Below are 13643 nucleotides of genomic sequence, written 5' to 3'. Positions count from 1 at the left end.
TATACATATATGTAGTGTCCCTTTGAGCAAAATGGGTTTTGAGGATAAAATCAAAAGTTATATAGATATGTAGTATCCCTTGAGCATAATGAGTTTTGAGGATAAAATCATATGGAGTTATTCAAAGGATGAGAAATTCTTTGTCCGAAGTGCATATTATGTAGCCAATATGAGAAAAAGATCTAATGAAGGGGAGCCATCAAATGCAGACGCATAAAATGAAAAATGGCACAAATTTTGGAAGTTGAATGTCTCGGGAGTAGTTAAACAATTTATATGGAAAGCATTGAATGGTTTTCTTTCCACTAGAGAAAATCTAAAAGTTGGAAAGATTGTAGACTCTTCATTATGTCCCATCTGTAAAAAAGAAGATGAATCAAATCTTCATGCATTGTGATTCTATCCAATGGCTTGTGATGTGTGGGTTGAGAAAGCAAGTCCAATACAAAAATGGAGCAATAGTGGTATTGATTATGTACAGCTATGGGAGAAGTTATCATGGTATTTACAAACTAAAAACTTGGAAATATTTGCAGTAATATTAAGAAGAATATGGATGAGAAGGAACAAGTTTTTTTTGAAGGTAAGTTTGATAGTCCAACGATGGTGTTTGTCACGACAATGACAACCCTAGATGAATTTCATGAGACTATAAAGTCAAAAGGAGGTGAACAGGTAAAGAAGGCTATGAATAGGAGTAGTGAGATGTGGAAGCGTCCAGATGAGGGAAAGATAGAGGTGAAATTTGATTCAACTATAGATTCATTATTAACTGAAAGTATAACATTGTGAAGGGGACTTCAACTGGGTAAGGAACTATGTTTCAGGAATGCCACTTATGAAAGTGATTCCCAAGCATTGATGAAGGCTTTAAAGACGAGAAGCAAGTAGATTATGGAAAATATGAAGGTAGTTTTCCACAAAATGCCAGATTGAAGCAATCAATTTGACTATAAGGCAAGCAATAAAGTGGCTGATTGCTTAGCAAAACTGGCTCTACAACAAGATAGGGAGAAATGCTAGATTGAAGATGGATTGTTGAGATTCTTGGGTTCTGCTTGGCCTTAAGGAATTTTTATCCCAAACATAAAATTCTCATCTCATCATTAAAACTTTCTCAAATCCCCATACAAAATATAATAAACAATTTAACTTTTTCTTAACTTTTTCAAATCCCAATACAATAATAATATTAAAATATAATATTTTAATATTTAATCTTAAAACTCAAAATTCTCATCTGAGAATTCTCAGTGGTCAAGCAGAACCTTTGAGTCTTGTAACTCATGATATGACTTGTATTACTTGATTTAAATGTAATGAAATAAGCATGTTTATTTTCAAAACAAAAATTAAGCTTTTAAAAGGTTCTTAGTGGCAAGAAAGAAAGAAAAAATCATAAAAAATTCTACATGAATTAGACGAAACCAAAAAAAAAAATCTACTTTTCATTCCATCTCTTTTCAAATAAAGAGTATTGCCAAAGTGGTAACCAAGAAGCTAATTCAAAGGACGTGGAAATAAGTAATAAGAAATTAAGAAACTCCAGCTGTAGACAATACACAAAACGTGAATATGACATAGAGAGTGATACAACTACCAAAATTAATTAATGTCATGAGTTCCATCAGTAGACTATTGGCCCTTTTTATATGCTAATTTATTTGTTTTCTAATTTTCCTTCTTTTGGGAGTTTGGTTTTGGGGGCTGTGTTGTGAATGTTGTATTAGACTAAGTGATCATATATGATATTTGCACTTCTATGGTATATAAGTTTCGCGTACTCATTTTAAAAAATTAAAGAAATTTAGGACCTATGCAAAAAAATTATTTTTTTAATGATGGATATCTATTTTTTCAAAAGAAGTGCGTGAACTTTGAAAATATTATAACTGTATATAATATTACTCTTAAATTATTAATCTATAGTTTTATTTTTTTGAGTTGTACATATTTTTGTATATGCACTTATGTTAGGCCAATTTATTCGGTGCCCATGTATTATTATTATTTCTGTTTGTAATTTTTTATTTATTTTTGGTTTTTAGTTTTTAGTTTTTGGGTTGACTTTATTGGCATGTTGTCACATATATGTATCTAGTTTGGTCAATTGTGACCAAGTCATGAGCATTTTTTTTTTTGAGACATTTTACCTTAGGACAGATTTGGTAAGTGGGATGAGACATAAAATTTTTATTTCATCATTATAATTTTTTCAAATTCTCATATAAAATATAATAAAAAATTTTATTTTTTTAAATCTCAATTCAATTTCTTTAAATTATAAAATAATGATAATATTAAAATATAATATTTTAAACTTTCATATAAAACAAAAAATTCTTATCCTACCTTAGTGGGCTGTATTACATTTGTAAATTTCACTATTGCAGCCTACTACATGTGAAACAGTGAAGCCAAGGTTGGGCTTTATAATCCACGTTGGGTTTTCAATGTTCAACTTATTTGGGCTTTTAACTGTGGCCCATACAACATGAAAAGGTTTTATATGGACTGTTGGAATTAACTTGGAAACGCAAGAAGTGTTTCCAGATTTGGACTTTATTGACTAAGGACCCAAGTTAATAGGCTCTGATGGGTTTAAATTCAATAAAATGCAATCATGCATGTTGTTTGAGAGTATGAATATATATAATCTCATTGATCACAAAATACCATATCATTTAAAGCTGATGATTATATAAGAGATTTAGGGCTTGTTTGGACACTTGAAAATCCTCATACATTCTCAAAACTTCTTATAATTTCATTCCTCAATATTATTCAAATGCAAAATATTTTTTTAATTTCTAATTTTTAATTTTTTCATGTAATTATTATTTAATCATTATCTAAACACAAAACCCAATACAACTTTCTTAAACTTTCAAGTAAAACAAAAAAAAAATAATAATAATACAACTTTTTAAAATTTTAAATAATATTAAAAAAATATTTAAATAATTTATAATTTTATAATATTTGTATTCAAACCATTTCGTTACTATTCACAAACCATTTCACTACTATTTACAGAATATTCCAAACTAGACTCTAATGATATGACATCGTGTGATAAAGTTATTTTACTACAATCAGTACTTAGTTTGTGACATATCAGATAATACTACATCAATTTTTGAGTTTATTTTATTTTATTTTTGTTTGTGCATCGAGCAAGTCTCTTAATAAAATATATAATAAAGTTTACTTTTTTATTATTTTGAATTTCAAATAGGCATTTCCGAGAAAGATCAAATGGATTATATCATTTTGTAGTGAAAAAGCAAATTATTGGGCCGAGGGGATATCGTGGGCGAGTAGGGATTCAAACCTCGTCACACCATAGTTCATAGTCACATGCACTCATTTTTTGAGCTAGAGGCCTTAACCCAATCTCCAAGCTGTACTCTTTAAAATAAAGAACATTTCCTCTCTCTAGCCATTCCAGTGTTCAAGTGGATATATAATGTGAAATTCTAAATCTTAAAATTTAATCAAACATCTTAGATATATATATATATATATATATATATATAGATGCATTTAGCTCATTGTTTAGCATTAATCTTATTATTCACTCATTTATATTGTAGCTCATAAGGTTGGTGTTATCGAAAAAGTTGGGTTTAGCAATCACTATATATTAAGATTCGGAAATGGATCTTTGCTTTGGTCAACATTTGATTCAATGCATTTCTCAAGTTTTTAGCCAAACTCAAGAGCCTCAAATGAGAGAAAAATAAACATATAAAATGGGTCATACATGAATATTTATTAAAAATTTAATACTAGTGCTTGAAAAATCTAGACATATAGCAATCTTCATTGATAGCTAGGTAGGTTTTAATAGCTAAAAATCTACTTTGTGTGTTATCTCTCTTCTACTTATTATAATAGAAATGAATTTTTCCAATGGACATTTGCAACATTATTTTTGTTGCTAATAATGTATAATTTGCAACGACTAAAAATATTTCGTTAAAAATAGTTCCATTTGCAACAAGAATTTGTCATACGAAAATTTTGCAAGGACAAATTCTGGTTGGTATTAACCATGAATAGTGGACTGAACAACTATAAAATATTATTTTCAACAATCTTTTTAACAATTGCAAAGAAGATGGACATTGCAAATAACAACACACATTTTTATATTCTTATTTGTAACTAATAAAAACTCGTTGCAAATAACAAGTTTTCCCAACAAAAGGTTAAATCTTTGCAAATAACTGTTTAGGAATTTGCAACATGTTTCTTCATTTTGTTGCAAATAATAAGTTTTCTCAACGAAAACTTAAATCCTAGCAAATAAGTGGTTTTCTCGTTCGGACTAGGTTAGGTACATGAATTCGTTCAATGCCCTCAAGAGTAGGGGTGTAAAGAGTTCGGTCCGGACCAAAAAAACAGACCGCACCAAAATTGAGACCGGTCGGTCTCGGTCTCACAAATTGTGGATCAAAAAAATTCAGTCTAGTCTCGGGGTCTATAAATTTTGGACAGGACTGAGCCCCTATATATATTTTAAAAATATTTTTAAATATTTAATATATGATTTTTATATAGTAATTATATAAGATATTGATGTAGTTTTCATCGAATTTATTATCATTAATTATATAAAATAAAAAATAATATATGATATCAATTAATAATAAATCATAAATCATATGACAATTTATGTCATTATATATAAATAGTTAATACATCATACATTTATATATACTTTACTATTTACACTTAATTAAAATAATTAGGTAGTTTTTTTTAGAGAATACCTATGAAGCGGTCCGGCTGATAAACCCATAATAACAGCCCCCATTCACAAGGTGACACGTAGGCCATTTAATGAGTTTATTCTACATCTGCTCCCACCCGATCATAATAGCAGCCATTTCTCCTTCACTTCTTGCACTCCATCCCTGACGAAGGAAGATTGGAAGGATTTCTTAGAGCATAATATTTCGTCTTCAACCTTTCTCTTCTCCTCTTCACCTGCAATAAATACTTAGATTTGAGCATCTCTTTTTCGATCGGCAACACAGGAAGGTAAAAGTCTCCCCCCCCCTCTCTCTCTCTCTCTCTCTCTCTCTCTCTCTCTCTCTCTCTCTCTCTCTCTCTCGTCTTCAACGTTCGTATCAAGACAAGTTTAATTACTGTGCTGTATTTCTCTCCAAAAAGCAACTATTTGATCTTTCTTATGTGTGTTCTTATCATTATTGTACCCACTATTTGATCTTTCTCCTCTACAATAAAGAATCCCTCACACCTCATCTTCAAATGTCAATTTTTCAAAAAAGGAAAACAACACAAGAGTTTTATTTCAAATGTCGATGCTTGCTTTATAGAAATGTAGGGCTTAAAGTATGGAAATAAATGTTTTCCATTCAAGAATCCCTCACAACCAACCGTGCTTGTCTTTTGCAAGTGGGGAAGGAAACCCATAAATGAATCTGACCAAATTGGCAGCATTGTCATCACCTTGACTGGACTTGAGATTGTAAGGAGGGGAGAAATGGGTAGCGTGTTGGAGTCTTGTCGACTGGCATGTTGGAGTCACGGTGGTCTTGGTGGCGCTGGAAAATTAAGTTAGAGTCTCAGCCTTTGAAGATGGAGAATAAAATCCAGAGTTCTCACTTCTGAAAACATGATTTTGTGATAGAGAAATTAAAGGGGATTGATTGTGTGTGATGAGCTCTAATTATTTTAGTGTGTTTTTGCCTTCGTGTCATATTGTGAATGGCGGGCTGTTTTTATGGTTTTATCAGTCGGACCGCTCTGTAGCGTTTCTCTTTTTTTTAAATACCTAACTAGCAAGTAAGCATGAATAATCTATGTACAATGAAATGATTTGATATTCATTAACCATATAAAAAATGTATGACATTATTAATAATTATGTATACTAAATAGTAAAGTCTAAGTTAGTAAATAGTAACTATCAACAGTATAAATATAATTATAGTAAAATATTTGTTTAATGAGTTAGTTACATAATTTATATTAATAATTTACTTAATTTTAATTGTATTAATTTAAATAATTTTTTATTAATTTGTTTGAAAAAAAAGATGAAACAAAATAACAAACTAATTGGACAGGACTGAATGGATGTTTAGTCCAGTCTGGTCTAAGAAAATGATGGACAATTTCGGCCCATCACTCGGAGCGGATTGATTTATACCCCTATTTAGAATGCTAGTGGCCACTACTCCTTAGGAAAAGAAAACTAGCCCATCCCTAAACGATGTTATTTTGACCCTGGGATGTCAAACCCTAATCTCTCTCTCTCTCTCTCTCTCTCTCTCTCTCTCTCTCTCTCTCTCTCTCTCTCTCTCTCTCTCTCTCTCTCTCTCTCTCTCTCTCTCTCCGCAGTGAGTTTCCCGTTGGCACTCCCTGTCGTCTGCCATTTGTGCCATTCAATCTGATCTAAGGCCATCGATAAGTCTCCCTTTGATCAATCCAATAGCATCATGCCATTGCCTGCCATCTCGGTTTCTGCCTTCACTCACCATCGGTGAGCCATTTCTCCTCTCTTGTCTCTTTCTCATTGTCTCTGTTTGGTTATTCTTATAGTTGAAATTAATATCTTTGAGCATGCTGGTATGATTTTGAAGTTTTTCTTGTGCAAATTTGGGGATGGTTACATATTTAGGGGGGTTTTGTTTTATTTTTCTTGGTTCAGCAACTTGCAGCACTTGTTGGTCCCCTCATATTTTCCTTGTAGCTATTACTAGGTTCCCTTAGTTCAAAATGGCTTCTTTCTATTTTATTCTCTATTTATAATGGAATATAACAATAACCCATTTCAAATTATAGATAAAAAAACCAAGTTATTTGATTTTGTTTTATGAATTGAGGCGTATGAGATGTTGATGGATTTCTTTAAAGTGGCAAGACAACATCCATGCCTGCTTATGGTAGTCTGCTGTAGTTTGCACATCGAGCTTGACACCATCTACTCCGCCATATCCAACCTCCCAGATATTCTATTGCCCCTTTGATAACTCTCATTTCTCTCATTTTCTTTGATAATTTGGAAAATTTTGTATTGTAATTAGTTGCATATATTCCTTTCAATTTACTATCTATTAAATTTTGTTTTGTTGATAGTCATCTATAAAAATATCGATATAAGAGAGAATGTTGAATTTATCAAATGAAATAAATAACATGTGTGTAAGGTGAATAGAGCACACTTTTGATCCAAAGAATGTGGATTGGCCCTCATGGAGAGGACAACAAGGAAGCCAATCTATCTTATATGATTGCACAACATCTATCTTATATTACATATCAAGTTGACAATGATCTCTCTATTTTGTTGCTTGAGCTCATAAGTATACTCTACTTACCAAGACTATGTTTGGATAGTGAGATTATTTCAGATAATTTATGAATAGCAATAAAAAATAATAATAAAATATTAAATAGTAGTGAAAATAATAAAAAATAGTAAAAAGTAGTGAAAAGTAATGATAAAATATTGAACAGTAATAAAGTGTAATCGGTTCGGTTTTGAGAGGGGGGTCATGGACCAAAAATCTCGATCCACCTTTTTTTTTGTCGGATTGGACCAATTACTCTTTTAGACTGAACCAAACCATTAGCTATTAGTCTGGTCGGTCCAATCTATTCGATTCGGTCTATGAACATTTTTTCTGTTTTCTTTTTTTGGTAGATAAATTAATAAAAAAATTAATTATAATAGTAAAATTAAAATTAATTGAACTATTTAATGTGGATTATGTAAATAACCCATTAAAAAAATAATTATAATTATAATTATGATATTAATAGTTACTAACTTAGTACTTTAATATTCATAATGGCTTATACTAAAATTCTAACATTTTAGATATGGTTAATGGATATTAAATAATTTCATTGTCTATAGATTATTTATGTTTACTTGCAACCTAGGTATCTTAAAAAAAACTTACCTAATTACTTTAATTAGGTATAAATAGTAGAGTAGGTATCTTCATATAATAACATATATTATCATAGGATTTATTGTATGATATATTAGTTAATTGATAGTATATATAATTTTACATTTTGTATGGTCAATGACGATAGATCAAATGAAAATTACATAATTAACTTATACAACTACTATATAAAATAATATGTTATATATATAATATTTGAGAAATTTATATGTAAACATTTCGGTACAGCCCGTTCCAAAAAAGCCACATCTTGAGAACCATTCGGTCTGGTCGATTTTTTCAATTTGGGGCACCGAAATTCTTTCACCCCTAGATAAAGGTTGTTGTCTTGAAATCGCTTTCTTCCCAATTTGTAGAAAATCTTGGGTGGGAATTCTTTTGTTATTTGGTTGATGGCTTGGAAAAACTTTGCATGGTCAATTCTTCGACATGACCAATTTCAGTTAAGAAATAGTACATATTTACTTTACATGATTTCCTTTTTCAAAGATGCTGAGTATGTATTAGTCAACCTTTTAAATTTACTAGAAGGTGTACCTACTCTTAATTTTCCTTTATTTCACTGAAAGTGAGACCATGGCAAGATATTATATGGATACTTAAAAGGGTGAGAAAAAATATTGAAAAGGATTAGGATAATTGTTAAGCTGAAATGGTCAATCACCAAATATATTGTTAAATATAGTAGCTGGAATATTATTGAAATATATATTATTTATATATTGATTATGTTTATGGAGTGATTGGACAACAATAAATCATCCATTCTAGGGTTTAGATTTGCCTTTGAATAACTTATTATTATGTGCCTATTAATTTTGGTGAGCCTTGAGCATATAATGTAATGCTCAAGGAATGCCAAAGCTTCCTCTTCAACATGTTGATTTGAAATCCTAGAAAATAAATTACTTGTGGAAAGACTTGGATTATAGCCTTGTGAAAATATAACGAAATGCTCAATCTGATTCTCATCTTGTGTTCTCCTTACTTTACTGAAAATAAATTTGATTAATAATCATTGTCAATAAAATTTGATCACTTTCATCTTGCTAAGACATTCTTGATTTAAATATCTCTACAAGGCTTTCTGATTCAATGAATTGCATCTTCTCTTCATGTGGTGCAAGAATGATAATTGCCCCTCAAAACCTACTAATAATTGGCTAAACTTCTGTGTTTTGTATTAAGGATTCTGTTGGTTTGGAAGGTCTTCATTTTTTTAGTTAGAGGTTTTTCATGCATGACACTCACATCATTGACATGTATATTACTTTCAGCGCAAACAAAACATCGGTGGCATCCTAGATGGAAGTTGGAGAGCACCTGCTAGCTGTTCATGTTTCAAGCTACCAATGACAAGTTTTGATGAGGTCAACCAACATTGTTCTATAGGTAATTGTACTTAATCAATTTCCTGGTGAAGCACCTTATTTGTGTAAGCATCTTTAATAGTTATCTTTTTTTTTTTAAGGATAAACATCTTTAATTGTAATCTTCATTCATTTCAGGCATTCTGCCAACTCTTCTTGAGGGGGCTTCCTTTCTAAAAAGAACAAACTGTTCTTTCATAGTTCACATATAATTTTATCATTGTGATATTGGGTTTAAATCCTTGAGGATTGGGGCTTTTTTCTCATTTTGATTAGGTGCTCTATTTGAGTCTTTGTAATAAGATCAAAAGACTGTATTTTCTTTTGCCTTTTGGGTTTGTGATCACAAGTGAATTATGGATGTTGTGGTTGGGATGTAATTTAACCATTATGTTATTGTTAATTAGAATTAATCATGATCCTTCTATTTTATTTCCATTGCAAATTATAATTGCACACCATTTATTTTAAGATGTGTGTTGTCACAATGAGTATGAGAAATATGACTTATATATGTGTCCAACGTCCCAGCGTCGTTGTCCTTGCTGAGGTGGGGTTGGAAGTGCCACAAACACCTCTGAATTTAGCCTTTTCTTATCTATTTTTCTGGAATTAGCCTAATATGTGATACTGTATTTTTTCTCTTATGCAAGATTATTTGCATGCAATGAGATACATTCGCTGCAAATATATATTTATATATATATATATATATATATATATTTGGTAGCAAATAGACATATGCTAAAAGTGACTATGTGCAATAAAAGAGAAAAAGAATCGTTGGGATAGACTTTCCCCAACATAGCATTTGCGAGAGTAGGGCATAATATTGGAACGACATCTTAGTCAGAAATACAAAAGGAAGTGAAGTCTGGCTCAATTGATTACCAGTTGTACGAGTGTATTCAAATACAAGTATTCAAATATTTAAACATCTACTAACATAATACTAACAAAATACTAACAAAATACAAAAGAAATCTGCAGTGATTCACTAGATAACTACAGCAACAACTAGGTAACAGCTGTAACAGATTCATCTTGATCAGATGCTGATTTATCGGAGCTAATATATCTAACATCCCCCTTCAAGGTGATGGGAAGATCTCGAACCATCAGCTTGTCACGAAGGAGCAAAAATCTGGCCGAAGTTAGACCTTTTGTAAAAATGTCTGAAGGTTGAGTTGCTGTCGAGATGTAACCTGCTTGTATGTCTTTATTAAATATCTTCTCCCTGATAAAATGATAATCTACCTCGATATATTTTGTACGGGTATGAAATACTGGATTAGAAGATAGAGCCAAAGCATCAAGATTATCTACCCATAGGCAGGGAGCACTAGTTAGTGGTATTGCAGCTCTTGAAAGAGCATGCGAAGCCAATAGAGTTCAGCCACAGTGAATGCCATAGACCTATATTCCGCTTCTGTGCTTGATCTAGCTACAATAGGTTGCTTCTTGGCTGACCAAGAAATAAGGCAGGGACCAAGATATATACAATAGCCAGATGTGGACTTCCTGTCATCAGGAGACCCTGCCCAATCAGAATCACAAAAACCATTAAGTTGCAATGAACCCTTGCTGAAGTTTAGACCAAACTGTAAGGTGCCCTTTAGATATCTCAACACTCTCTTAGCTGCTACTAGATGATCAGTGGTTGGGCAGTGTAAGAATTGACATAGTTGGTTCACACTGAAGGATAAGTCAGGTCTAGTAAGTGTGAGATACTGTAAAGCTCCCACCAAAGTTCTATATTCAGTAGGATCATTGAGTGGAGCCCCTGAAAATCTGGAAAGTTTTGAACCTGATGTGCAAGGTGTGGAAGCTGGTTTAGCACCAGCCATCCTTGTGCGATTCAATAGATCAGTAGCATACTTTCCTTGACTGAGATGGAGACCTTCTGATGTTTTTGTAACCTGAATTCCCAGAAAATAAGAGAGGGGACCAAGGTCTTTGACAGCAAACTCAGCACTAAGGTGAGTAATAAGATGGTCAATGGAAGAAGAGGAATTACTGGCAACTATTATGTCATCAACATAAATAAGCACATAAACAGAAATGTCATTCAAATGGAATGTAAAAAGAGATGTATCAACTGTGGAGCCATTGAACCCGAGAGCAAGTAAGGCTTGTGACAGTCTCAAAAACCAAGCTCTAAGAGCTTGTTTGAGTCCATAGATGGACTTATGTAATCTGCACACATGATTAGAGAGATGAGGATCCTCAAACCCTTTAGGTTGTTCCATGTAAACCTCTTCTTCAAGAAAACCATGTAAAAAGGCATTAGAGATGTCAAGTTGTTTGATAAACCAGTCATGATGAACAGCTAATGCTAGTACCAATCTAATTGTGGCTGGTTTAATAACAGGGCTAAATGTCTCATTAAAGTCCACCCCATTAATTTGATCAAATCCTTTAGCCACTAATCTGGCCTTGTAACGATCAATACTACCATCTGATTTTTGTTTGAGCTTGAACACCCACTTATTCCTGACAACCTTCTTATGGCAAGGTCGTGGACATAAAGTCCAAGTTTTGTTGGCTATGAGGGCATTGTATTCAGCCTGCATAGCATCAAGCCAATGCTGGTTCTTCACTGCTTCCCTATAGGTTTGGGGTTCAGAAGGTAAAGTGATGGTAGAGAGAGCTTGGAGAGGATATTTGGTGGAGTAGTAGAGATGATAGTCTGGAAATTGTTTAGGTTTGGAGGAGTTGGTCATGGATCGTGTAATGATTTGAGTAGAGGAGGAGGTAGGCAGATTTATGGTGGTGAGAGGAGTGGAATTAGGTGAAGGAAGTTGGCGCTCAGGTGAGGATGAAACAGGTGGGGTTGCAGAGATAAGATCAGTATGAAGATCAAGTGGAGAAGGAGCAGGTTGTGTTTCTGAGATGGAAGCATTAAGTGGAGCAGGGGGCTTGTGTCATTGGGAAAACTAGGCTCAGGTGTGACAAATGAGGATGATGCATCAAGGGAAGAGGTTGGGACAGTGAATGTAGGAGGTGTAATAATAGGAAAAGAAGAAACTAAATTAGGAGGCAAGAAATTAGAGGAAGAACCTAATTGTGAGGCACTGACAGAAGAGGGAAAAATATCCTGCAAGCGTGAGGAAGCAGCAGCTGGAGCCCTTGTATCAGAAGCAGGAAAATTCAATTCATCAAAGATGACATGTCTGGAGATGTAGACTTTCTGAGACTTTAAATCCAAGCATCGATATCCCTTTTGATTTGAACTATACCCGAGAAAAACACACTTGGTGCTTCTAAAGGCTAATTTGTGGGTTTTATAAGGTCTAAGCAAAGGGTAACATGCACAACCAAATGTCTTTAGGAATGAGTAATCTGGTGGTTTGTTAAATAAGGTGAAGAATGGTGACTGGTTGTTAAGAACAGGTGTAGGAAGCCTATTGATGACATATATGGTAGTGAGAAAAGCATCAACCCAATAACATGATGGAAGATGGGACTGAGCTAAAAGTGATAAACCTGTGTCAGTAATATGCCTATGTTTTCTCTCGGAAATTCCATTTTGCTCAGAAGTATGAGGACAAGTGAGCTTATGTAAAATTCCATTGGTAGAGAGGAAATTTTTGAAATCAGTGGAGAGGTATTCTCCACCATTATCAGTCATGATTTGTTTGATTTTTCCAGAGAATTGAGTTTCAACTAGTTGTTTAAACTTAAGAAAACAGGAGAATACATCAGATTTGAATTGCAAAGGAAACAACCATGTAAATCTGGAAAAATCATCAATAAATATAACATAGAGTTTACATCCACTGATAGAAGCAACTGGGGAGATCCAAACATCTGAGTGTATTAACTCAAGAGGATGTGTGGATCTGTTATTGGACTCAGGAAAAGGTAGTTTGTGACTCTTAGCAATTTGACAGGACTCACAAAGATTATTCTGTTTGATAGAACCAGAAATAGGAAGCAAAGCTTCTCGAATGACCCTAGCAACTGTGGACTCAGAGGCATGAGCTAATTTGGAATGCCAAATATTGATTGGAGCTTTGACACCTTGTAAAGCAGTGAAAGAGGAAATGTGAGCAGCTTTAGGATTAGATTTCTTGAGTTTCAGCTGCTTGAGATACATGGGATACAGTCCAGCTTCACTCTGCCCTTGAAGAAGTGTTTCCTTGGTCTGTAAGTCCTTCACAAAGAAATGAGATGATGTGAGCACAAAGTAACAGTTATTGTCATTGCAAAATTTCTGGATGGATAAAAGATTAGAAGATGCATTAGGGCAATGTAAGATATTGTGTAAAAGAAATTTGTTTTTGGAGTTAAGAAGCATAGAAGAACCAGTGTTGGT

Source organism: Carya illinoinensis, chromosome 16 (assembly GCF_018687715.1).
Source record: "Carya illinoinensis cultivar Pawnee chromosome 16, C.illinoinensisPawnee_v1, whole genome shotgun sequence".
Taxonomy (NCBI): domain Eukaryota; kingdom Viridiplantae; phylum Streptophyta; class Magnoliopsida; order Fagales; family Juglandaceae; genus Carya; species Carya illinoinensis.
This window is presented reverse-complemented; position numbering follows the sequence as displayed.